At 35.2% G+C, this 24,983-nt stretch overlaps 1 long non-coding RNA gene across 1 annotated transcript; it reads right to left on the reverse strand.

The window, feature by feature from the left end:
• Positions 1-7,495: 7,495 nt before the first annotated feature.
• On the reverse strand, positions 7,496-10,946 carry LOC130469143 (uncharacterized). Its single transcript, XR_008929514.1, has 8 exons — positions 10,510-10,946; positions 10,317-10,402; positions 9,803-9,892; positions 9,612-9,678; positions 9,147-9,202; positions 8,808-8,926; positions 8,231-8,682; positions 7,496-7,601 (listed from the first exon to the last, which is right to left on the reverse strand). It is a non-coding gene; the product is annotated as an uncharacterized lncRNA (long non-coding RNA).
• Positions 10,947-24,983: the final 14,037 nt, after the last annotated feature.

Raw genomic sequence — 24,983 nt, forward strand, 5'->3', positions numbered from 1 at the left:
AACATTATGTTCTCAAAAATCCGTGGTAGAAACAATACCCTTGTGTTTCATTTGAATAAATCACAATGCAACATATATCTATACTTGGGCCTTAGTTTGTTGAATAACAAACACTAAGCTCCCACTAAGTTTAGCAACTCCTTAGATATATATATTATTGAAAAAGTATTCTGAAATTATTTTTCAATAGCTTTGACGAATTTGGTTTAGTTTGGTGGTAGTTGAGCATTTTGTTTAGAAATTATAGGAAAAATCTGTATGATTCATCATTGATTGAATCAAGTACTAACTGACTTCGATCATTCCAACGTAGATATGCCCTTATGGAGCTAGATCGTGAAATTACAACACACAATCATTGATGATCATTTTTGGTCTTAAAGTAATCATCGTCATGATCTAACCTAGATCTTTATGATTCCTTGGCAAGTGGATTTTATACTTCTCTATGAATCTTTGAACTAGCCAAACAGATTCAAATATATATCACATTGAGTAAATAAATCAATATTCACTCAAACCTAGGTGAAATAATAAAGTCATAAAATCTTTCTTTAGCTTTGAACTCTATTGTCTAGGTGTTCTAACAATAGTTCATATCTTTTGTTACTTTCAACAAGTAATACTAGCTCGTCTTGAATGATCTAGAAATCAATCAACTTTCAAAAGTAAATCAAAATAGAGCTTTTGAATGTTAACTTGTTGATATGGTCTAAGTAACAATGCTAAAGGTTAGTGGAACTCAAATCAAGAGACTGATTTAAACCTAGTAAAGTTCTTATTTTTAAAGAGTTATTTTTTTTAATCAAGCATACATGACTCAACCCGTAAATGACCATTTTATTCAAATAAACAAACAAACGTTGTTTTTGTTTTTCTTGAATGTGAGTCTTTCTGTGTTTGAAGTAGAAATTTAGGTATGTCGATTATGGAACAAAATAGCCATTAAGTTCCAGCCTTGAAAGTACTTAAAACAAACTAGATGACCCTACAACTAATGTAGCAATGCCTTGCTTCATTTCCCACTTGTAGGTCATTAGCGTAGCCTAGCTTCCATTGTTTGAGTTATTACCGAAGTAAGAACCTCAAACTGTATTTGATGCCAAGGAAGTTTGATTGCTAGGTCACTTCTCTTTAAACATAAACTTATAGGTAGAAACGAAATCGTAAATTCCTTTCATTTGTTCCTTGTTTTTCCTATTTCTTGTACCCTTTCTTATAGTCTTAAGAATTGACTTCTCTAGTGTTGACTTTTATACTTTGTAAGACATGTCCAATGTCACTCCAACAAGGTTCTTACCATTTTATTTATGTTGAATATTTTTCTTCAACTAGATGATCTTACCAGAAGCTTCTAAAGTTCTCTAAGCATCGATCTATTCGAATGTCTAGGGACTAGACTCATTCGAAAATTAAATGGACAAATATATTAGGTTGTTAACCATTGGTAAAGCTGAGCGTTTTAAACTCAATGCTTTATGATCTCAAAACTACATTGTATTTTGAATTCACAAGAACCAATCGGTTTTCCATTCGACTTTGATACTCGAAAACAACCATTAATGTCGCTAAAATAAACGTACATTTTAAATTTCTCACTTTCTCTCATTTCCGTGAATCGTTCTTGGATTCATACCAATCGAGGAAATTTACTGTTACCTTTCTGAAAGGATTTACTGCAGTGCAAGATATTTAATTATAAACAATAATTAAAATATACATTGAAGCATGCAAAGTCTAAACATTTATCATGAGGAATAACTTTAAAATTAAAGCAATCATGCAATTCAAACAAGTCATTGGCATTTTTTTCGAATTTATTGTTCCGGCAGGTGTGAATAAAATGAATCCAAGATCCTAAAATCATCGAAGAATTAAGCACATTATGTATTTAGACTCAATTCTAAAATATTTTACGTAAGCAAATCCTTTGCTAATAGTCTTTAAACTACTCTTGGTTGATAGGTACGTCTAAGAACTTATTAGGTAAACCTATCTCATTTGCCACGACATAAAAGGACTCCTTATGTCGTTGAGTTTCACCAAAACTAACATGTACTCACAATTATTTGTGTACCTTACCCCTTTAGGATCAACAAGTAACACCTCGCTATGGCGGAAAACTATTACTTAGATTGATGTAAAGGTTATCCAAGTAAGCGTTATTTTGGCATGGCACCTTTTAACTCAATTTTCAAAGTTTGGAACTTAGGGCTCTTACTATATTGGTTAGAATTTAAGTGAACTAAAATCCTTAATCATGCAACATAATCAAGCCATAATCTCATGCGTAATTAAGACATATTTAAAGCAATAAATAACTTAAAGTATGCATAAGATTTAAATGTGATCTAGTATGGCCCGACTTCATCTTGAAGCTTCAACTTCAAACTCCGTCTTGAAAATGGATTGGAAACTCCGTCTTGAATTTCACCATGGGAGGTATTTGATGGTACGCAGACCATATTTAAAATAAAAGTTTTGGTGCATTAGACCAATTTTACATTCAAATTAATGGTACGCAGACCATATTTTCTATCCTATTTGGGCCATACTAGTCACTTTCCATAACCTGCAAAAAAGTAAATTTACAATATACCATTCACCCATTCATTTATCAATGAATGGCCCACATAGCAAGTTAGTAGAACATATTATGCATCACATAAATATTTGCAACAACTAATTAAGGCTTCCAATAATCTACAAATTATTCAATCCTTATTAGTTCTAATCGAGTTGTTTTAACCTTAAAGGAATGTAGACCTAATCAAGAGTTTAATGACTAAGATGCTCCCACTAAAACCAAGAAATTTACATGCTTTACAAATTTTAAACATAAAATTGTATTTCCTAGTCCAACCGGAAACTTACAAATTTAATTAAAATTTAAAGATCATATAAAATATTATTTAAATCCCTTTATTTTATTTTCATTTAAATTTTATCAAGGCTTTAATTTTAGTAAAATAATTAGTATAAATAAATTTATAATAATTAAATTAATCAAAATTAAATTCCGCGAAAAAATTAAATTACGAATTTAAATTTAATCAAAATCGTTTTCAACCGAAAAATAAATAAAACGACCCTTACGTACTAAGGCAAGGCCTTAGGCCGAAGCCCAAGCCTCGCCCAATTAAGCTACAATAGAGCCGCAGCGCCATAGCCCGCGTTCACGAAGCAGCGCCCAGGCCCGCGCTGTGTGGCCGAGTGATGTCGATCGTTGTGCACAGCCTTGCGATGTGCATGCTGCTGGCTTGCTCGGTGGCTTGCTCGCTGATGGCTGCCAGCGCTGGGCCTTGGCATGCACAGCGCATGCGAGCTTCCTTGCTCGTATGTTGCTGCCTTGCCTCGTGCCTGGCGCTACGTTGCATCAATGCCCATTGTTTGCTCGGCCATCCACACGGCACACACGGCACAGCCTTGCCTGCCGCGCATGCCTCGTTGCTCGTTGCCTTGTACCGCATGGGCGACGAGCTCCCTTGCTCGTCGTCGCATGCCCGGATAATGCAACACCCCTTAAGGGTAACACTTAGCTTCCATTGTTTCGTGCGTGCAACATTAGTGATCGGTTTTATAAAAATTAATAATTTTTATACTTTAATTTAATTGAAGAATTAATAAATCATATTAATTTCATTAAATTCGGGCAAAAATCGAAAATTTATTATTCAAATCTAGGTCATAAATTTTAAAACTTTTCAATTTTAAAAAATTTTATAGTGGTTTTTAATCATAGGATCCTAATTAAATTGCTAATTAATTATGAAAATCAAAACAAATTCTAAATTATTCGAATTTCAACAAATTAATTACAATTACAAATTAGGTTGTATAATTAACAAGATTAGGCTTTAAAATTGTTTAACATATACAGTAGGTCAATCATAGATTCAAGATTTACATACAAGATTCGCAAATATTTAATTTAAGATCATAAAAATTACAAATTTTGCGTTCGAAAAACTAAAACCTCCGAAAAGTCATAGTTAGGCTTCGAATTTGAGAATTCTGGGTTGGGCGACAAATCTATGATTTTTGTCAAAATTTTAAAACGTCGTTTACATGCGAAATTCACTATAAAATTATAAGATTCCAACCATTATTGACAAAACTGCCGAAAATCCTGCAAACATATAATCAAATAATCGCACGAATTTGCAATTAATTACATACACGAAATTAATCACCCCTTTAATTCATTGCAAATTTATAAAATTTAACCATGTTAACTATAATTGATAATGGAATTAATTAGAGGCTCGTGATACCACTGTTAGGTTATGACAAATATAAATCATATATTTCATGCGGAAAAACCATAAATCCAGGAATCCAAATTAATTGCTACATAGTCAATTAGCATAATTTAGGATACATACATGTGATGCGTGCCTTCCCTAGCTGCTCCCGAACAGAACAAGAACAAGTTTATGACTCCAAATGTCGCCCCTCCGTAGATAGTCCACATCACGTTCGGATCCGCCTAAGATTCAACCAACTAGGATATTCTCTAAGGTATTATGTTTATTCGGAAAGCTTAATTATTAATTTAGGCAAATCATTAAATTCCCACTTGAACTTAATCTATGTGAATACATATTGAATTGTTGTATATAAATTGTGATTATGAACCACGTATTTATAGGGTGGAAATAACGGACTTAGAATTCTACTAGGATTCCAATAACTAAATCTATTAGGATTCTAGTTCAATTGAATCATTAGAATTTAATGTTTAATCAAACACCTAGGTGTTTCAGATTTAACAAAAACATTCAACTCGAGTAGAATCAGGAAAACGATGCAAGCAATCCTAAACGACCAAGGAGTTGGTCGTACGAAGCCTCGCAGCCACGCAGCCCACAAGGGCGCTAGTCCTTGGCTTGGCCCAAGGCTGGGCGCTGGCAGCACGCGGCCCATCGTTAGGCGCTGCTCGTTGGGCCTGCCTTTGCTCGCTTGCGCGCGGGCTTCGCTAGGCGCGGGCCTGGCTTCGTGCTGGGCCTTGCGTCTAGCAAGCTCGTCCGTCGATCGTTTCGTACGTCGCGCTTCCGATTCGTTTTCTGATTCCGGAATTCATTTCCGATTCGAACAATATTTAATATTTCCGATTCCGGAATTTATTTCCGATTCGATCAACTATTTAATATTTCCGATTCCGGAATTTATTTCCGATTCCGACAATATTTCCGAATCCGGTAATATATCCGTTTCCGGCAATATTTCCGATTCCGGCAATATTTCTCTTTCCGATAATATTTTCCGATACGTAAGATGTTTCCGTTTCCGGCAACATCTACGACTTGGATAATATTTATATTTCCGTTTCCGGCAATATCATCATTTTCGGAGTATTCATATTTTGCCTTTTGACGATTTCAGCTCCCACTGGAACCGAGATCCGTCGATTCCGAATATTCATAAATAGAGTATTTAATTCACTTAAATACTTGATCCGTTCACACACTATTTGTGTGACCCTACGAGTTCATTCAAGAGTAAGATGTGGATTAATATTATTAATTCCACTTGAACTGAAGCGGCCTCTAGCTAGACATTCAGCTCACTTGATCTCACTGAATTATTAACTTGCATAATTAATTAATATTGAACCGCATTTATTAGACTTTAGCATTGAAAGCATACTTGGACCAAGTGCATTATTTCCTTCACATACATACATATAAACTTGAGCAACATGCTTGACATAATTCAACGATTATAAAAGGTCACAACATGACCGTTCACATAAGCTTCATAATTCAATAATAAACCATATCATGCTTGTTCGCAACATCAAACATGAATCCAATAATACTTCAAATCACATGATTCACAAATAATAATCGTCACATAATCCTCATGTAAATGGTGGTCACCCTAGGCATGTACGTACCTCGAATATCTAAGTACGGGGGCCACTTTGCGAATCACAATCAAGGCTAGAAATCACCTCCTATAATTAAAATAATAAAACTTAGTTATTATCCATGCTTACTAAATTTCCAGCAACTTTTAAGAGTTGTAAAACCTTTGAATTAATTAGAAATTTGTTTCTCATAATTAAAATAATAGTCTCAATTGGCCGATTAAAGTCCTAGTATAAATACATTTATTTTTGGCCTATGAAACCATTAAAATCGACACTTTAAAACCTCGGATTAAATCTGAAAATTAGGTTTGATTTCCAAAATTCAAAACGACTTTAAATTATGTAAATCAATCATCCATTATATTAAGATTAAAACCCTAATCTTAATTAACCATAAAATCACGTTTAGACATTAAAAATCCGAGCTTTGATAAATAACCAAATTTGATAATAATAACTCTTTTAATTAAAATCGTATTCATGAATTTAAACACGTAAAACATCACAATACGGTGTTCATAACCGTTACCAGCAGTTTAAATAATCAAAATCAATAATAAAAATATAATTTTAAATACGGAATTGAAATAGAATTAGGCAAGGAAGAAGAGAATCAAACCAATCCGGCCTATAGCACGGTACAATCACGAATTCAATGTGATTGGGCGAAAAAAGGCTAAAATATACGGAGTATACGGAACAACAACAACACACACAACACACACGAGTGCGTGTTGTGCGCGGCAGGCAAGGGAAGCAGCAGCAGGGCTTCGGCTTGGGTGCACGACATGCACGAGGGAGAGAAAATAAAGGCGAGTGTGTGTGGGCGAGGGCCAACAACGCACAGCAACAACAAGAACAACACACAGAAACAGCACGCGGTTGTGCTGCTGTGCGGGTCGAGGGACGCGAGAGGCGAGAGAAAAAGAGGGAGTGATTACTGCAGCAGGATTTTAGAACGCTCATAACTTCTAATCTATAACTCTGAATCGATAGATTCTTGAAGAAAAGTTCAAGAAATTTTCGGGATATACAACTTAGAAAAAGAAACTTTTGTCTGAAAACGAACGGAAGTAGGAGAAAAACGGCCAAACCACTAGTGGAAAAAACCCCTGTTGAGGGGGGCATTTCGGGCTTGTTGAGGCGAACATGGCCCGCTTCGACAGAGGAGGCTTCAACAGGTCAGAGATCTGTTGAGGCGGGCCAAGCCCGCCTCAAAAAGATATCTGTTGAGGCGGGCTTTTGAAAGCCCCCCTCAACAGACAAGCCTATTGAGGCGAACAATAAATTGCCCCCCTCAACAGACAAGCCTGTTGAGGCGAACAATAAATTGCCCCCCTCAACAAACTAGCCTGTTGAGGCGAACATTAAATTGCCCCCCTCAACAAACAAGCCTGTTGAGGCAAAGATTGTGTTGCCCGCCCCAACAGCACATAAGTTGGCTACATATTCTGCTTTAATTTTCTTTGTTAGGTAATAGAAGAACTATAATACTCATAAAATAGACAATTATAAACAATAAATACTTCATTCACATTAATATTGAAATAATATTGTTTAATGTAATTTTACAATATAAATTCACACAAAAATAATCTTTGAATCTACAATTCGATTATTCGGCCTACGCTTCCCTTAACCATTACCAAAATTACACCATGCCCATTTATCATTTCTTGACAAGTCTTCCATAGTAAATTTCACCACCCTTCTATCTTCAAACTTCCTGCAAAATAAAATAAAATAAAAATTAAAAAAGCAAATTAAGTAGCAGGTGAAGAATGCTGCATGTTTTGAGACAGTGGTCATGAGCTACCAGCTGACTCAGCTGATGGTGAATCAACTGATTGTTCTGAATAGCTCAATCTGTTCAACTGATTTTCTTCTAGACGGCGGTGATCAGTTGCTTCGTGGCTTCCCTATATCCACATGTTGCTGAAATCAGTATCTGTATTCAGTATTTTATTTCACTGATGATTTTGCAAGCACTAGAACCGATCTTATAAATCACAAGTAAAGCCGTAAAAGGCATGCTGCTGTTGAAATTTTTGTAAAATCATGTCATATTTGTTCCAAGTTTTGACAAGTTGGAATAATGCGACAACTGATTCTAGTCAGAGGGAAAACAATGTAATGCTTCTTTGAGATACAGGAAAATAATTAAAAACCTTTCTGCAAAAGAATACTTATTACCCTCCTTGATACGAAACCTGTGTCTAGTAATTTCTGATACCACACAAATTAATCAATTTAAGAGATATGAAGCTAGTAGACACAATAATTATCAATTTGAAGTAACACCAAGTCACCAAGAGAATGAACATGTATTGATTAAATTTAGCAAGCAAAATATACCTTGTATATATTAGACGACCCTTGTATACAAACCAGATATGACAGAAATCAGGAGCTTTATTAAGGACTTCATTAGACTGTTCTGAGGTGGGTTTTGGTTTTATCCTGCAATATCAAGGCAACAAAACAGGACATGTCATCCTATAGATTGAGGTGCGTTTTTATCAGAACATGTACGATATGATATTTGTCGTTGCTCAATATAATAATGCCTAGAACATGGTCACTAAAATCAGAAGTAGTTATAATAAAATCAATTACTGTAAAATTATAGAAACCGGAACAGAACAAAAAATGTGGAAGTGCATTTCAAAATTTGTATCTCCACCTCAAAAAAATCTGTTGTTAGATCCTGCACCCATCACCAATTTCTGTATCCCCAATTCAGATATGAGTTCCAAAATTCCATCAGTTATAGACTCTTTCTCAATGCATATTTTCTCAGAGGGAACCTGCAAGAAGGAGCTCAATCTTTATTCTAGTTTACATACCTATGATAACTCAATTTGTACTTGGTACTATTATGATCTGGGAAATAAACTGGTGTTGTTACAGACGGGGAAGAAAGAGATAGTACCTGTTTAAGGGCATACATTTTAATACAATCATCTAACATTTCTTCAACCTCTTGTCTTTCCAATTCTTGATTGACCTCCGATTGTGTGACCGCCTTTAAAGGAGATCGAAAACCATACCCTATATATTCAAATTGGATTGTAAAACAAATGAGAATCCAGGCAAAAAGATGGAAAATAGAACATCAAATTGGAAAGTGGAAAACCATAAACAAAAGATTATACAAACAACCACAAGAAGGGTAAATCAATCTAGCAAACAGTGAGAGACATGTAGATATTAAATGGTCAACGTATGCACAACTTTGAACATCATTAGGGATCCTGACTTACAAACTAACCTTCCTTGAAACAAGAATGTCATGACTCCAATCCTTATAGCATCCATCATCAACGCCTAAGAGATATAACAACAACCAAACTCAGGATACCTCTACTTAAAACAAGACATCTAAAACAAGAAGTAAATAAGTGTTTCAAAAGCGTACTTAGGGTGTAAACAAACTTAAATGTGTAGTTTATGCACTCGGACAAACACAAAAACAATCTAATATTTTGTTTTCACCACAAAAATACAACTTTGAATTAACACTCCCTCCTATGCCAATTCAGACCCTAGGAAAACAATCTACAAGACCACAACTCTTCAATGTTATATAAGACACATAAGAACAATAATTGAACATCACTGAAGCTGGAACATGCTGAAGCATATATACACTGGCACTGTAACATTAGGCTAAACTTAACTTAGAAAAGCTTATATCATCAAAAATACTTCTTAAGAATCAACATGGAGGGCTTACCACCCTAACTGTTGAAAGTCCAATCGATTCCAGCTACACTCTTCATGTTGTTCTTCCTTACGAGAAACTAGTTCAAAAGAGATGTTACCTAAAAATCATTGCTTAAAATCTAGGAATAATTATAAATGGAAGGAAAAGAAAACTCCTTGATAAAAAGTAATCAAGCTGTAAGGAGAAAGGATAAGACTCACAGTAGGTCTTGAATCACAAAACCAGGAATCATTCATACTCATTTCCACAACCCTAACATTTGGAGGCAATAGACTCCTTGCATTTTCCCACTGTACAGTTCATACAAAACAGCTCTCATTGGTAAGCTATTCAGTGTCTACTGTCAAATATTTCATCATTTACAAAAACAATTAAGTAGAATAACATGATATCCATACATTTAAATTATACTATAAAGTTTTCATTCCCAGAATTTCTGGAAAATCCACCGACTGATAGAAAATTTCAGTTCACCAAACACGAAAAGTTCATGTAGTATTCAAGAAAATGCCAAATCGACACTCCAGCGAAAAATTGAAAACGAACCCACAAAAATTCATAAATTGATATTATCCGGAAAATTAATTAAATAAAATAACCAATCTCTATTCCCAAGAAAAATAATTCAAAATTAACAGAAAAATTCAGTCGAAACCCAGAAAAGTTAAACAAAAACCCATGAAATTTAAAGAAAAATCCAGATAGGAATCAAACCTTCCAGTAGATGAAATAACAGGGTCCTTCACAATTTCTTTAGAAATGGGGCAACGATATTCATCAGGAACAATCAACTGATCAAACTGAACGAATTCAACACCCATAACATCAATTTTTCGCAATATCAACATAAAATTAAGAAAAAAGAAAGCAGAAACGATAGATCTTGAGAGAAGAAGAGAGGTTATACCTGAATACCATGCTCGACACAGTAAAGCTACCAGCTTGACCGATGCACTCCCTCGTTTTCGCTTGAAATATCTAGATCTAACACGAATTTTTTTTTGAAAGAGGAGAGAGAAAGAAAACGAAATCGAGGCCGTTTATGAAGACACCTTCTTTGAAATTATAGAGAATGGGGGAGAGGGAGAGAAGATAGACCTTCCATGGAAAGGGGCGGATGGTTTGAGGAGTTTTGAACCGGGAGAGAGGAGAGGGGAGAGAAGAGAGAGAAATGAATCTTTCAGGTTAATAGAAGAAATGAGGAGGAGAGAGAATCAAAAGTTGGAGTATATGCGACTGTTATTTGTTGAAGCGAACATTTAATCCCCCCTTCAACAACTGCTATTGAAGCGAATAACAAAAATGTTCGCTTCAACAACAGTTTATAATGTTTGACCTGCGTTGACCGATTGGTTGTTGAAGCGTACTTCTTTATGCCCCCTTCAATAAGGGGGCTGCAACAAGGGTTTTTTCTACTAGTGAACAGAAGTTCTACGAAAGAAAGAGGAATTTAGGGTTGGGGTTTTACTTTTAGGTTTAATGAATAATAGTGAGGGATTTTGAGGGTAATCACCTATATTTTTAGGCTTATGAAACTCCAAGATGGGTTAGACTTTAGGATTCCCTTTCGGGCTTCATTAAACATAAGATGGGCTTGCTTAACTTGTTTGGACTTGAACTTGGAATTGAATTGGGCTAGATTAATTAAAAACCGTTTTACTTTTGAAACCCAATTAAATTCCCAACTTGAAATAATAAATTCGTTTTGTAATTAATTAAAATAATAAATATTGTTAATTAATAAAATACATTTAAATAATATTTAAATGCAATTTAAATTCTAAGAATCATAAAAACGCTTTATAAATATAATAAAATATATTAATAAAATACAGAAAAATACGAGGTATTACAAAATCCTTGATAGTAAAGTGCATAGTACACGGGCTAAGGATGTTAAGATTGTCAAAGTCTTTTGGTCTAACCAAGAGTCAGAAAAGCTACATGGGGAGCCGAGGAAGAAATGAGAAAGAAATATCCCGAGCTTTTTCCCGAGGTTAGTTGAGTTATGGGGTCATAATTTGTGTCTTTTAAGGGGGGTAGAGTGCGGTAGAATTTCGCGCTTTTTACCCTATTTTCCCTTATTTTAAGCTAAATTTAGTGCTTTCTATTGAAATTGCACTTCGTATTGTCATGTTGAATCGCCTAAAGAGTACAACAACTAAAATTTTTGCAAGAAAACACAATAGTCCCATAAAGTCTTAAGTTTTGAACTTCAAATTTTGGTTACCGTACCCAAGTTTCGGGACGACACTTCTTTTAAGTAGGGAAGACTGTAATACCTCGTGTTTTTCAGAATTTCTAAATATATTTTAATGTATTTATAAAGTATTTTTACGAATTTTAGAATTTAAATTGCATTTAGTTATGATTTATATGTATTTTTATTTAAATAAAACAATTATTAATTTTATTAAACCCGGAACGAATTAATTGAAAATAATATTTAATTCGGGAATTTATTGGGCCGTATTTTAAATAGTTTAAATTAATTCCAATCCCGATTCACGCAGTTGGGTGACTTTTTAAGCCTTAAATTCCAAATCAAACCCAATTGTGCAAAGCCTAAGCCTAAGCCCACTAGAGTTAGGAACCTATAAATACAACACTCCTCGTTAATGATCCCCACTTATTTCATAATTTTCTCTCTCCTCACTTCCTTGCTCTCTCTTTCTCTCGTGCTCCCTCTCCTTGCTCGTCCCTCTTGCCGCACAGCAACCGAGCACTTGGTCGCTCATTGCCTCGTACCTCGTTGTTGCACCGTGCCGCGAGCACTCGCCCACACTCCCTCACCCTCGTGTCGTTGCTGCCTCTCGCACAATGTACACACTCCCTTTCCCGCCTCCCGCCGAGTGTCGTTGTGATGTTGTTGTTGCTTGTCCATCGACGCTAGCCCACGCATCGCACCCGTGTGTGCTCCCTGCTCTCCCTCTCTCGCTCGAGCGCTGCTATCGAGCCTTGCTTCTTGTCGTGCGACGATTCTGCCCCTGCTTGCTTTGTCGCTGCACCGCACGCAACACCCGCACACCAATTAGTGGTGTGTGTATTATTCTTGTTCCAAATAATTATTTTTGCGCCCAATCACATTCGAATCATGATTGTACCGTGCTATAGGCCGGTTTGGTACAATTCTCTTCTTCCTTGCTTATTCTATTTCAATTTCGTAGTTTAAAACTATATTATTATTATTATTGATTTTGGATTATCAAACTGTTGGGAACGGTTATGAACACCGTATTGTGATGTTTTATGTGTGTGGATTCATAAGGAATGTTTTAATTTAAAGAAGCGTAATTTTCAGATTTAATAAAGTAATAAAGTGTTGATTTTTAATGTTTTAAAGTGATTTCTATGATTAATTAGGGTTAGGGTTTTAATCCCAAGTAATTAACGGTTAATTGATTTACATAATTTAACGTTAGTTTCAATTATTGAAATCAAATATAATTTTCAGATTTAATTAAAGGTTTAAAGTGTCGTTTTTATTATTTTAAAGGTGAAATATTAATATTTTCATACTAGGACGTTAATTGTTCAATTGAGGCTACTATTTTTAATTGTGGGCAATCAATTTCTAACTAAATCAAAGGTTTTAGGATTTATAAAAGTTGCTTGAAATTTAGTAAGCATGTATAATAACTAAGTTTTATTATTTTAATTATAGGATGTGATTTCCAACCTTTAGTCGTGATTCGCAAAGTGGCCCCCGTACTTAGATATTCGAGGTACGTACATGCCTAGGGTGACCACCGATTATATGAGCACTATGTGATGTTATTTTTTGTGAATCATGTGACTTGGATTATTATTGGATTCATATTTGATGTACGTTGTGAACAAGCATGTTATTGAATATTGTTGAATTTATGAATCCTATGTGAACAATCATGTTGTGAGTATGTATAATCGTTGAATTATGTCAAGCATGTTGTTCAAGTTTATATGCATGTATGGGTATTTCACATGCAAGGATTATGTTTATGCTATTGTACTTAATGTCTAACATACTTTGAGCCACGTATTCGTGCCTTCTATTTATACTGCCCCGTCTGTAGGGTATGTTTGAGAAGTCTATGTGAATTGAACTAAGGACTATTTGTGCCTTGTGCACACCCTGCTTGTTCATTGGCAATGTCGGGTTATCTCAATACTAGAAAAAGGGGTTTTAACGACAAACTTTTTCGTCGTTATAAGTCGAAAAAGTCGTCGTTAAAACCTTTAACGACGAACAAAGTTCGTCGTGATTTTTGTCGTAATATCTTCCGACGTTATTAGTATTAACGTCAACGTTCGTCGTGAATTTTACACGACGAAATTATTGTTCGTCGTTATTTATTAACGACAAAAAGGTTGTTCGTCGTTATTTATTAACGACAAAAAGGTTGTTCGTCGTTATTTATGTATTCAATGACGTCAAACAAACAACAAATAGCGACCAACATAGTTGACGTAAAAAGAGAATCAAATGGACACAATAATTTTAATTATCGTCCAATAACGACAAAATATTTCGACATTAATGTGACTAAAATAAATATAGTTTGTCGTAAATATGAAAAATATATATAACCTGCAATTCATTCAAAACCATAAGAAGTACTCTGTATATAGAATACTACACTAAATTTATATTTATTAGCGTAATCAATCACAAAAGATTTATAATAAACAAATTCAATGTGAGTCAAAACAACCAAACTAATAAGGTCAAATATATAACTTGGTCCATACTAAGAATTAAATCTCAATGATTCCTTGTTCTTAAAAAAAAGTAAGAAAATTTGCACCAAATATCTAGAACTGATGTGTAGCAGCTTCGACCTATTTTTGCATTTCTGATCCAGCTTGTGAGGTTGAAATAGTAACATTAAGTTGCGACACCAATGCATCTTGAAACATTTTCATTCTAGACTCAACCAAGCTAACACGTTCCTTCATTTCATTGTTCTCGGCTTATACTTCCTCCATGCGATTTGCAGGAACTTCATTCTGTTTGTTGGAAACATTCAATTTAGTTTGAAGCTCTACTCTATTAGGTTGTGGTCCCCTTACATCTTTAAGCTTTATTCCTCCTCCAAAACCTACAACCCGATCTCGAGATTTTGATTTAAAAACTTGTTGTACCTAGCAGAACACAAAGAAATTACATTAGTACATGAAGAATACATTTGCACATGAAGATCTATTATTGGTATTTCGAGACAAGAAGTAGATAATAAGGCGTGTTCACAATTGAAAAGGTAGTACTAAAGGATGCACCATTCAAGGAAATACCCTGCCAGATAAGGGAAGCAAAGACCCTGAAATTGAAGGAAATAATGCCCTTGGTCCAAGTATGCATTCAATGTTAAGTCTAATAAATGCGGTTCAGTATTAATTAACAAGTTAATAATTCAGTGAGATCAAGTGAGCTGAATGCCTAGCTAGAGGCCGCTTCAGTTCAAGTGGAATTAATGATATTAATCCACAGCTTACTCTTGACCGAACCCGTAGGGTCACACAAATAGTACGTAAACGGATCAAGTATTTAATGGCATTAAATACTCTATCTATGGATATTCGGAATCGACGGATCTTGGTTTCAGTGGGGGCTGAGATCGTCACAAGCAAGTGAAGACTCCGGAAATGATGATATTGCCAGAAACGGAAATATGGATCGTATCGGAAATATAAATATTATCCAAGTCGTAGATGTTGCCAGAAACGGAAACATGGTACGTATCGGAAAATATTATCGGAAATGGAAATATTGCCGGAATCGGAAATATTGCCGGAAACGGAAATATTGTCAGAATCGGAAATATTATAGGAATCGGAAAATAATTCCGGAAACAGAAATATTAAATATTTGTCCGAAACGGAAATTAATTCCGGAGTCGAAAATATTAAATATTGTTCGTATCGGAAATGAATTCCGGAATCGGGAATTTAATCAGAAGCGTATCATGCGAATTAGCATCGGACGAGGCCCGCTAGACGAAGGCCCAGCACGAAGCCAGGCCATCGCCCAGCGAGCCACACGCACTATCGCACGCCAAGCCTCGACCAGGCCCAGCGTAAGGCCAGGTCCAGCCAAGGCCTGGGGCGCGCGCGCGAGAGCACAACAGCAGTGGGCCGAGCGCTGTGCGCCTAGCGTGGGCCGCAAGGCTTGCGCGGGTGTACGGTGCTCGTGCAATGCTCGTGCGGGAATCCTAAAGCAATCGGGATTCGAAATATGATTAAATCCTAAAACTATTAGATAATGATTATTTAATAGAGTCCTAGCAGGATTCTAATTAAACTAATTAATATCCTAATAGGATTATAATTCCTTTTCCATACCTCTATAAATAAGTGTCTAGGGTCATAATTTATAGAGACAATTGAAGTATTCAAAGGGTAAGTTTTTTGAAAGAAAAATCAGCCATACACTTGCAAACACAATAGCCGAAATTCCTAGTAACCTTAAGGGCGATTCTAGTTGGTCTAACTTGAGGCGGATCCGGACGTACTGTGGACTATCTACGGAGGGACGACATTTGGAGTCCTAAAGACTTGTTCTTGTTCGGTTCGGGCGGAGCTAGGGAGGGCACGCTACAAAGTGTATGCTCCTAAATTATGCTAAATGATTATGTGTAAATAATATGTTTCCTGGCATTACGGTTTTTCCGCATGATTTATGTTTTGTCATATGTATCATAACCTAACAGTGGTATCACGAGCCTCTTATTATTTTCATAATCTAAATTGCATAAACATGGTTAAATATTACAAATTTGCAAGAATTAAAAGGGGTGATTAATTTTCGTAATTGTTAATTAATTGCAAATTGCGTTTATTTAATTATATGTACGCAGTTTTTCGGCAGTTTCTTCGTTACTCATCCAAATCGAGTGATTTTTGTGTCGATTCCGCATGTAAAAGGCATTCTAAAATTTTGACAAAAACTCGAAGCCTAACTATGACTTTTCGGAGGTTTTAGTTTTTCGAACGCAAAATTTTGTAAATTTAAGATGTTAAATTAAATATTTGCGATTTTTGTTGTTAAATCTTGAATTTTTGATTGACCTACTGTATATGTTTAACAAGTTTGAATGCCTAGCCTTGTTAATTATGCAATCTAATTTATAATTATGATTAATTTGTTGAAAATTGGAATAATTTAGAATTAATTTGATTTTCATAATTAGTTAATAATTTAATTAGATACCTATGATTAAAAACCACCATAAAAATTGTAAATTTGTGTTAAATTTTAAATTTTTATGACCTAGACTTGAATCCATGTTAATCGGAAATCAATTAATTAATAAATTTTCGATTTTTCGCCCTAAAAATTATGAAATTAATATGATTAATTAATTTGTCATTAATTTTGAAAATAAAATTTTTAATTTTTATGCGATTCGCTCATATACCTTGCACGCACAAAGCAATGGACGCTACGTGTTACCCTTAAGGGGTGTTGTATAGTGCGGGCATGCGACGACGAGCAAGGGAGCTCGTCGCCCATGCGGTACGAATGCAATGAGCAAGGCTATGGTGCACGAGCACAAGGCAGCAGCCCTGCCTTGTGTCGTGTGCTGTGTGCGATGGGCGAGTGGGCAAGGGCGAGAGCAAGGCAACGAGCAGTCGCGTGCAACGCGCACTGCCTCGCGCAGCGAACGAAGCCTCGCGCGCAGCGAGCGCTGGCTCGCGTGCGACGAGCGCTACGACTGCATCGAAGCCTCGCGCGCAGCGAGCGCTGGCTCGCGTGCGACGAGCACTGGCGCGCGCCAGCCATGGTGAGCAGCGAGCGTGCTTCGACGATGCCTTGCGATGGTGAGCAGCAGCAGATGCGACGCAGCACATAGGCTGCGCGCACATGGCCAGCGATGGCTGCGTGCGTTTGGCCTATGGATGTGCGTTGCGTGGTGATGTTGCGTACCTTGAGTTACGATTAGATCGTTTTAAAATTTTAATTTGAAATTTTCAGTTTACGTAATTTTAATTAATTTTAAAATTAATAATTTAAATTATTTTCTTGGATTTTAATTTTGAATATTGTAATTATAGTAAATTTTATTTATTCTAATTATTTTACTAAAATTAAAATCATGAATTAATTTAAATACGACTGAAATTAAATTAAACTTTTTGGATTCAATTATAAATTTATATGAGCTTTAAATTTTAATTAAATTTGTATGTTTCCGGTTAGACTTGAAATACATTTTTATGTTTAAAATTTGTAAAGCATATGAATTTATTGGTTTAAGTGGGAGCCCTTTTAGTCATAAACTCTTGATTAGGTCTACAAATCCTTAAGGTTAAAAAAACTTGATTAGAATTAATAAGGACTGAATAATTTGTAGATTATTGGTGCCCTTGATTAATTGCTGCAAATATTTATGTGATGCATAACGAGTTTTACTAACCAGCTATGTGGGCCATTCATGATAATGAATGGGTGAATGGTATATATTGTATATGTACTGTTTTGCAGGTTATGAAGTGACTAGTATGGCCCAAATAGGATAGAAAATATGGTCTGCGTACCATTTAATTTGAATGTAATTGGTCTAAAGTACCAAAATTGTATTTCAATTCAAATATGGTCTGCGTACCATCAAATAGTTGTAATAAGTTTAATTATAGCTTATCCTATTTGAAGAAAATGGCGCCTCCCACAGAGATTTTCAAGACGGACTTTGAAGTTGAAGCTTCAAGATGAAGTCGGGCCATACTAGATCACATTTATCTTATGCATGCTTTAAGTTATTTATTGCTTTAAATATGTCCTAATTATGCATGAGATTGTGGCTTGATTATGTTGCATGATTAAGGATTTTAGTTCACTTAAAATCTAACCAACATAGTAAGAGCCTTAAGTTCCAAACTTAAAAATTGAGTTAAAAGGTGCCATGCCAAAATATAAACTTGCTTGGATATCCTTTACATCAATCTAGTAATAGTTTTCGCTCAGCGAGGTGTTACTTATTGGTCCTAAAGGGGCAACGTACACAAATAATTGTGAGTACATGTTAGTTTTGGTGAAACTCAACGATATAAGTAAGGAGTCCTTTTATGTCGTGGAAAAATCGATAGGTTTTCCTAATAAGTTCTTAGACGTACCTATCAACCAAGAATAGTTTCTAGACTATTAGCAAAAGGTTTTTGCTTACCTAAAATGTTTTAGGATTGAGTCGACAAACTGTGCTTAATTCTTCAATGGTTTTAGGATCTTGGAATCATTTTATTCACACCTGCCGGAACATTAAATTCGAATAAAATGCTAATAACTTGTTTAAATTGCATGAATGCTTTAATTTTCAAGTTATTAGCATTTTATTCGAATTTAATGTTTAAATTGCATGAATGCTTTAACTCATGATAAATGTTTAGACTTTGCATGCTTCAATATATGTTTTAATTATTGTTTATAATTAAATATCTTGCACTGCAATAAATCCTTTTAGAAAGGTAACAGTAAATTTCCTCGATTGGTAGTGAATCCAAGAATGATTCACGGAAATGAGAGAAAGTGAGGAATTTAAAATGTACGTTTCTTATATCGACTTTTATGGTTGTTTTCGAGTATCAAAGTCGAATGGCGAACCGATTGGTGCTTGTGAATTGAAAATACAATGTAGCTTTGAGATCATAAAGCATTGAGTTTAAACGCTCAGCTTTACCAATGGTTAACAACCTAAAATCCTTTTTCCATTTAATTCTCGAATGAGTCTAGTCCCTAGACATTCGAATAGATCGATGCTTAGAGAACTTTAGAAGCTTCTGGTAAGATCATCTAGTTGAAACAGAATATTCAACATAAATGGTAAGAACTTTGTTGGAGTGACATTAGACATGTCTAAACAAAGTATAAAAGTCAACACTGGAGAATTCGATTCTTAAGGCTGTTAGAAAGGGTACAAGAAATGGGAAAAACAAGGAACAAACGAAAGGAATTTACGATTCCGTTTCCACCTATAAGTTTATTTTTAAAAGAGAAGTAACCTAGCAATCAAACTTCCTTGGTATCATATACCGCTTGAGGTTCTTACTTCGGTAAAAAACTCAAACAATGGAAGCTAGGCTACACTAATGGCCTACAAGTGGGAAATGAATCATGGCAATGCTACATTAGTTGTAGGGTCATCTAGTTTGTTTTAAGACCTTTCAAAGGCTGGAACTTAATGGCTATTTTGTTCCATAATCGGCATACCTAAATTGATGCTTCAAACACAGAAAGACTCACATTCAGAAAAACAAAAACAATGTTTGTTTGTTTGTTTATTTGAATGAAATGGTCATTTACGGGTTGAGTCAATATGCTTGATTAAAACAAACAACTCTTTAAATAAAAACTTTACTAAGTTCAAATCAACCCCTTGATTTGAGTTCCACTAATCTATGGCATTGTTGCTTAGACCATATCAACAAGTTAACATTCATAAGCTCTATTTCGATGGACTTTTGAAAGTTGATTGATTTCTAGATCAATTCAAGACAAGCTAGTCTTACTTGTTGAAAGTAACAAAAGATATGAACTATTTTTAGAACGCCTAGACAATAGAGTTCAAAAGCTAAAGAAAGGTTTTATGACTTTATTATTTCACACAGGTTTGAGTGAATATAGGTTTATTTACTCAATGTGATATAAGTTTGAATCTGTTTGACTAGTTCAAAGATTCAGAAGTATAAATCCCACTTGGTAAGAAATCATAAAGATCTAGGATGGATCATGTTAATGATTGCTTAAGACCAATAATGATCATCAATGATTGTGTGTTGTAATTTCACAATCTAGCTCCATGAGATATGGCATATCTAAGTGGAATGATCGAAGTCAATTAGTACTTCATTCGATCAATGATGAATCATAAAGACTTTTCCTATAATTTCTAAAACAAAATGCTCAACTACCACCAAACTAAACCAAATTCGTCAAAGCTATTGAAAAGTAATTTCAGAATATCTTTTCATAATATATATATCTAGAGAGTTGCTAAACTCAGTGGGAGCTTAGTATTTGTTATTCGACAAACTAAGGCCCAAGTATAGATATATGTTTCATTGTGATTTATTCAAATGAGACACATGGGTATTGTTTCTACCACGAATTTTTGAGAACATAATGTTTGTTTGCTCGAAATAATGTCCTTTTGGAGATTCGTTTCCAAAATGACAAGTGGGAGAAAATAGACCTCGAAAGTCTTCGAGGTGAACAACGAACATAAACGGACATTCGGGAGGCTTTTCGAAGTTCTTCAGAAAATCCGAACACTTATTCTTAAGGACTTTAGAAGTGGCTTTAAAGAATAGACATCTCTTAGAAGACTTTACAAGTGCTTCAAGGAGAACAGAATATTCAAAGGACTTTCAAGTGGCTATTGATATTCTATTGTTTGATGTTCGATACCCAAGTAGGCATAGAGTTCAAGTCACTGAAACTATGAGATTCTTCTATTAGATAGTGATGAAACATGGAGATCAGGTCACTGAAGCTATGCGATTCTTCTATTAGATAGTGAAGAAACCTACAACTTGCAGTAAAACTATTATCACATAGATTAATGAGTTTGTGACTTGTAAGAAAGCTATGACGAAACCCAGATTCCCTAAAATGGTTAGAGGCCATATATAGACTCAAATGTTTTAAATGGTTAGAGGCCATAAAACATACTCAATGTTTTGATGACAAAATTGAAGTTTTGTTGATTTGCAAGAATAGTTTCACACCTATTGTTTGCAAGTTTGTTTTAAGGATAAAAACCATCAAACATGAAATTGTGTTCACACACAAAGCTAGATTAGTTGCTAAAGGTTACAAGCAAATTCACAGCGTGGATTGTGTTGAAACCTCATGCATAATCGTAATGCTCAAGTCTATAAATCAAGCAATGATTGCATATTGGTACATATGGCAATTGGATGACAAAACAATTCCTCAATAAAATGTTGGAATAAACTATGTACATGGTATGTCATAGGATTTGTGGATCCAAATAAATGCTTGAAAAAGAAAGCTAGCTTATGAAATCTAAGTACAGATTTAAGCAAGCAATTGGGAATTAGAAATGTATTTTAGTGAAACTAATAAGTATTTTAGTTTCATAAAATGTACATGATTCTTATAGATATATAAGAAGTTTAGTGGGAGTACATAAAAACTTAATTGGTCTTGTGTGTATCACACACATATCTCTCTATTGTGAAATAACATTCAAATGCTAATGACTTAGATTTGAAATTATTCATCAATGATGGACCAAGGCGAAACTTAGTACATACTGGGTATTAAGATCTATTAACAAAGATCTTATATTAATGTTTTGGATTAAGTAATGGCATTTACTAAATCAAACACGAAAGACTCCATTGGAGATATTCGACCCATGTGAATAAATCTAAGTAAAGAATGTTTGAACTATGTATAAGCATTTATTAAGTTAAACATCAAAGGATCTAAGTAAAATTCTTAACCTATATTATATGTCAAAGAACTTAGCTGGATTTAGTATCTACTGAAACTAGATGAGCTAAAGTTACATGAATAGAATTCAATTGGGAATTATTCTGCAAAAGAATTTATCATGTATGATATAATATGAGGATCGCAAAAAACGTATCGTATGACTTTAGGCATGACGAACATATACCAATCTCTATTGATCTAAGTGAAGATCAACTAGATTGAGATCAAGAATACTTATGGTACTTGAAAAGGTACATAGTAATTGTTCTTGATTCAAGGAAATAAAGATATGCTAAATATTGATGCTACACGCATAAACACTGGCAAAGGATCAAGCAAGACCCTTTGGAGTTAACCATTGATAAGGACGACTTATAGAGCATCGTGTTTTGAAATGGCAACATGGATTGGAGACCATGAGTTGTTGCGTGGGAAATTAAATATTAATTTCTATGTTCTAAAGATACAGCTGGAAAGTATTCCACATATCTGTGAACTGTTTGGATAAGTAAATCCAAACAAAGCATCACTAGCAACCTAAACAGTTGAAGTAAAAGTACTTATTGCCTAAGAAGCAATAAAACAGAGTTGTTTATATTAATGAGTATTCATTGAACTTGGGAAGATCACATGTCTGTTAACTTAATGGTTCTTCATTGCAAAATGCGTAGAACCACTATTGTAGCAAGAAAGACTAGTTCACAAAATAAACATACTCAAAAGATCTTATTATCATATCTCGAAAATCATTTGATGAAAAGGATATTAAGATTGGAAAAGCATGATAACTAAACCTATGCAACAAGTGAGAAGCAACACTCACATTGTAGCACTGGAAATCAAACATAGCTTTGAAATTCCATGAACTGTTTTAGAAGATGGGTATGAGGCCCATGGTTGTAAAACATTGGGGTTGAACATTTATCATATATGAAATGTATTTTCATATTCCATTTAACCTTGGTTTAGTATTAAATGATGAGTCCCTTCAAATTTGACGATATATTCAAGATAGACTGTCAGGACCAGTCTTGTGACTAAGAAATGTCTATCAAGTGAACTTGAATGTCAAAAGTTGAAAATGGTCCCTGGTCGGAGTTTTCTATAAAATTGGACGCATAGAAAACGTTAGACGACTAGAATGCAAGATGACTAGTAGTTCTGTTTCTTGAACTATGTGGACATGGCAATGTCATAATCATTTGCATAGATACTTACTTTGGGAAGACTAGTATCGGACAGACCTATGAAACTTTACTGTAAGAGATGAAAATCTGTCATAAGTAAATTTCATTAAAATGATTAGACACTAAATCCTCAATACCTAAGTGATTTGAGATTACTTGTTTGAGAACTGGTTGCTTTGACGTTGACCAACCGTCGCACCGTAAAAGGAGGCTATAAAGGCAACGCTCAGGTAATCACCTATCAAACGAAGTCTAATCTCAAGATCGCAAGATTGGGATTTTCCTCCCATAAATCGGGATGAGATGCTTAAAATTTGTACAAGGCCACTCGGAGAGCTAGAAACTGTGAAATGCATGGCAGTGCTCAGATGAATCATACGCTATGATTATCTTCTTATTTGATCAGTTGAACTCTGAAACCGAGAAACACCTCTGGACATAATAAGGATGACAACTCTTACCTTATGTTCAAGAGCAAGCATCGAGCGACAAAGGAATTAGGAAATGCACACTTGTCCCTAAGGACAAGTGGGAGACTGAAGGAAATAATGCCCTTGGTCCAAGTATGCATTCAATGTTAAGTCTAATAAATGCGGTTCAGTATTAATTAACAAGTTAATAATTCAGTGAGATCAAGTGAGCTGAATGCCTAGCTAGAGGCCGCTTCAGTTCAAGTGGAATTAATGATATTAATCCACAGCTTACTCTTGACTGAACCCGTAGGGTCACACAAATAGTACGTAAACGGATCAAGTATTTAATGGCATTAAATACTCAGCTCTATCTATGGATATTCGGAATCGACGGATCTTGGTTTCAGTGGGGGCTGAGATCGTCACAAGCAAGTGAATACTCCGGAAATGATGATATTGCCGGAAACGGAAATATGGATCGTATCGGAAATATAAATATTATCCAAGTCGTAGATGTTGCCGGAAACGGAAACATGGTACGTATCGGAAAATATTATCGGAAATGGAAATATTGCCGGAATCGGAAATATTGCCGGAAACGGAAATATTGTCAGAATCAGAAATATTATCGGAATCGGAAAATAATTCCGGAAACGGAAATATTAAATATTTGTTCGAAACGGAAATTAATTCCGGAATCGGAAATATTAAATATTGTTCGTATTGGAAATGAATTCCGGAATCGGGAATTTAACCGGAAGCATATCGTACGAATTAGCATCGGACGAGGCCCACTAGACGAAGGCCCAGCACGAAGCCAGGCCATCGCCCAGCGAGCCACACGCACCATCGCACGCCAAGCCTCGACCAGGCCCAGCGCAAGGCTAGGTCCAGCCAAGGCCTGGGGCGCGCGCGCGAGAGCATAGCAGCAGTGGGCCGAGCGCTGTGCGCCTAGCGTGGGCCGCAAGGCTTGCGCGGGTGTACTGTGCTCGTGCAATGCTCGTGCGGGAATCCTAAAGCAATCGGGATTCGAAATATGATTAAATCCTAAAACTATTAGATAATGATTATTTAATAGAGTCCTAGCAGGATTCTAATTAAACTAATTAATATCCTAATAGGATTATAATTCCTTTTCTATACCTCTATAAATAAGTGTCTAGGGTCATAATTTATAGAGACAATTGAAGTATTCAAAGGGTAAGTTTTTTGAAAGAAAAATCAGCCATACACTTGCAAACACAATAGCCGAAATTCCTAGTAACCTTAAGGGCGATTCTAGTTGGTTTAACTTGAGGCGGATCCGGACGTACTGGACTATCTACGGAGGGACGAAATTTGGAGT

The sequence above is a fragment of the Spinacia oleracea genome, chromosome 3, assembly GCF_020520425.1.
Source record: "Spinacia oleracea cultivar Varoflay chromosome 3, BTI_SOV_V1, whole genome shotgun sequence".
In the NCBI taxonomy this organism is placed as follows: Eukaryota; Viridiplantae; Streptophyta; class Magnoliopsida; order Caryophyllales; family Amaranthaceae; genus Spinacia; species Spinacia oleracea.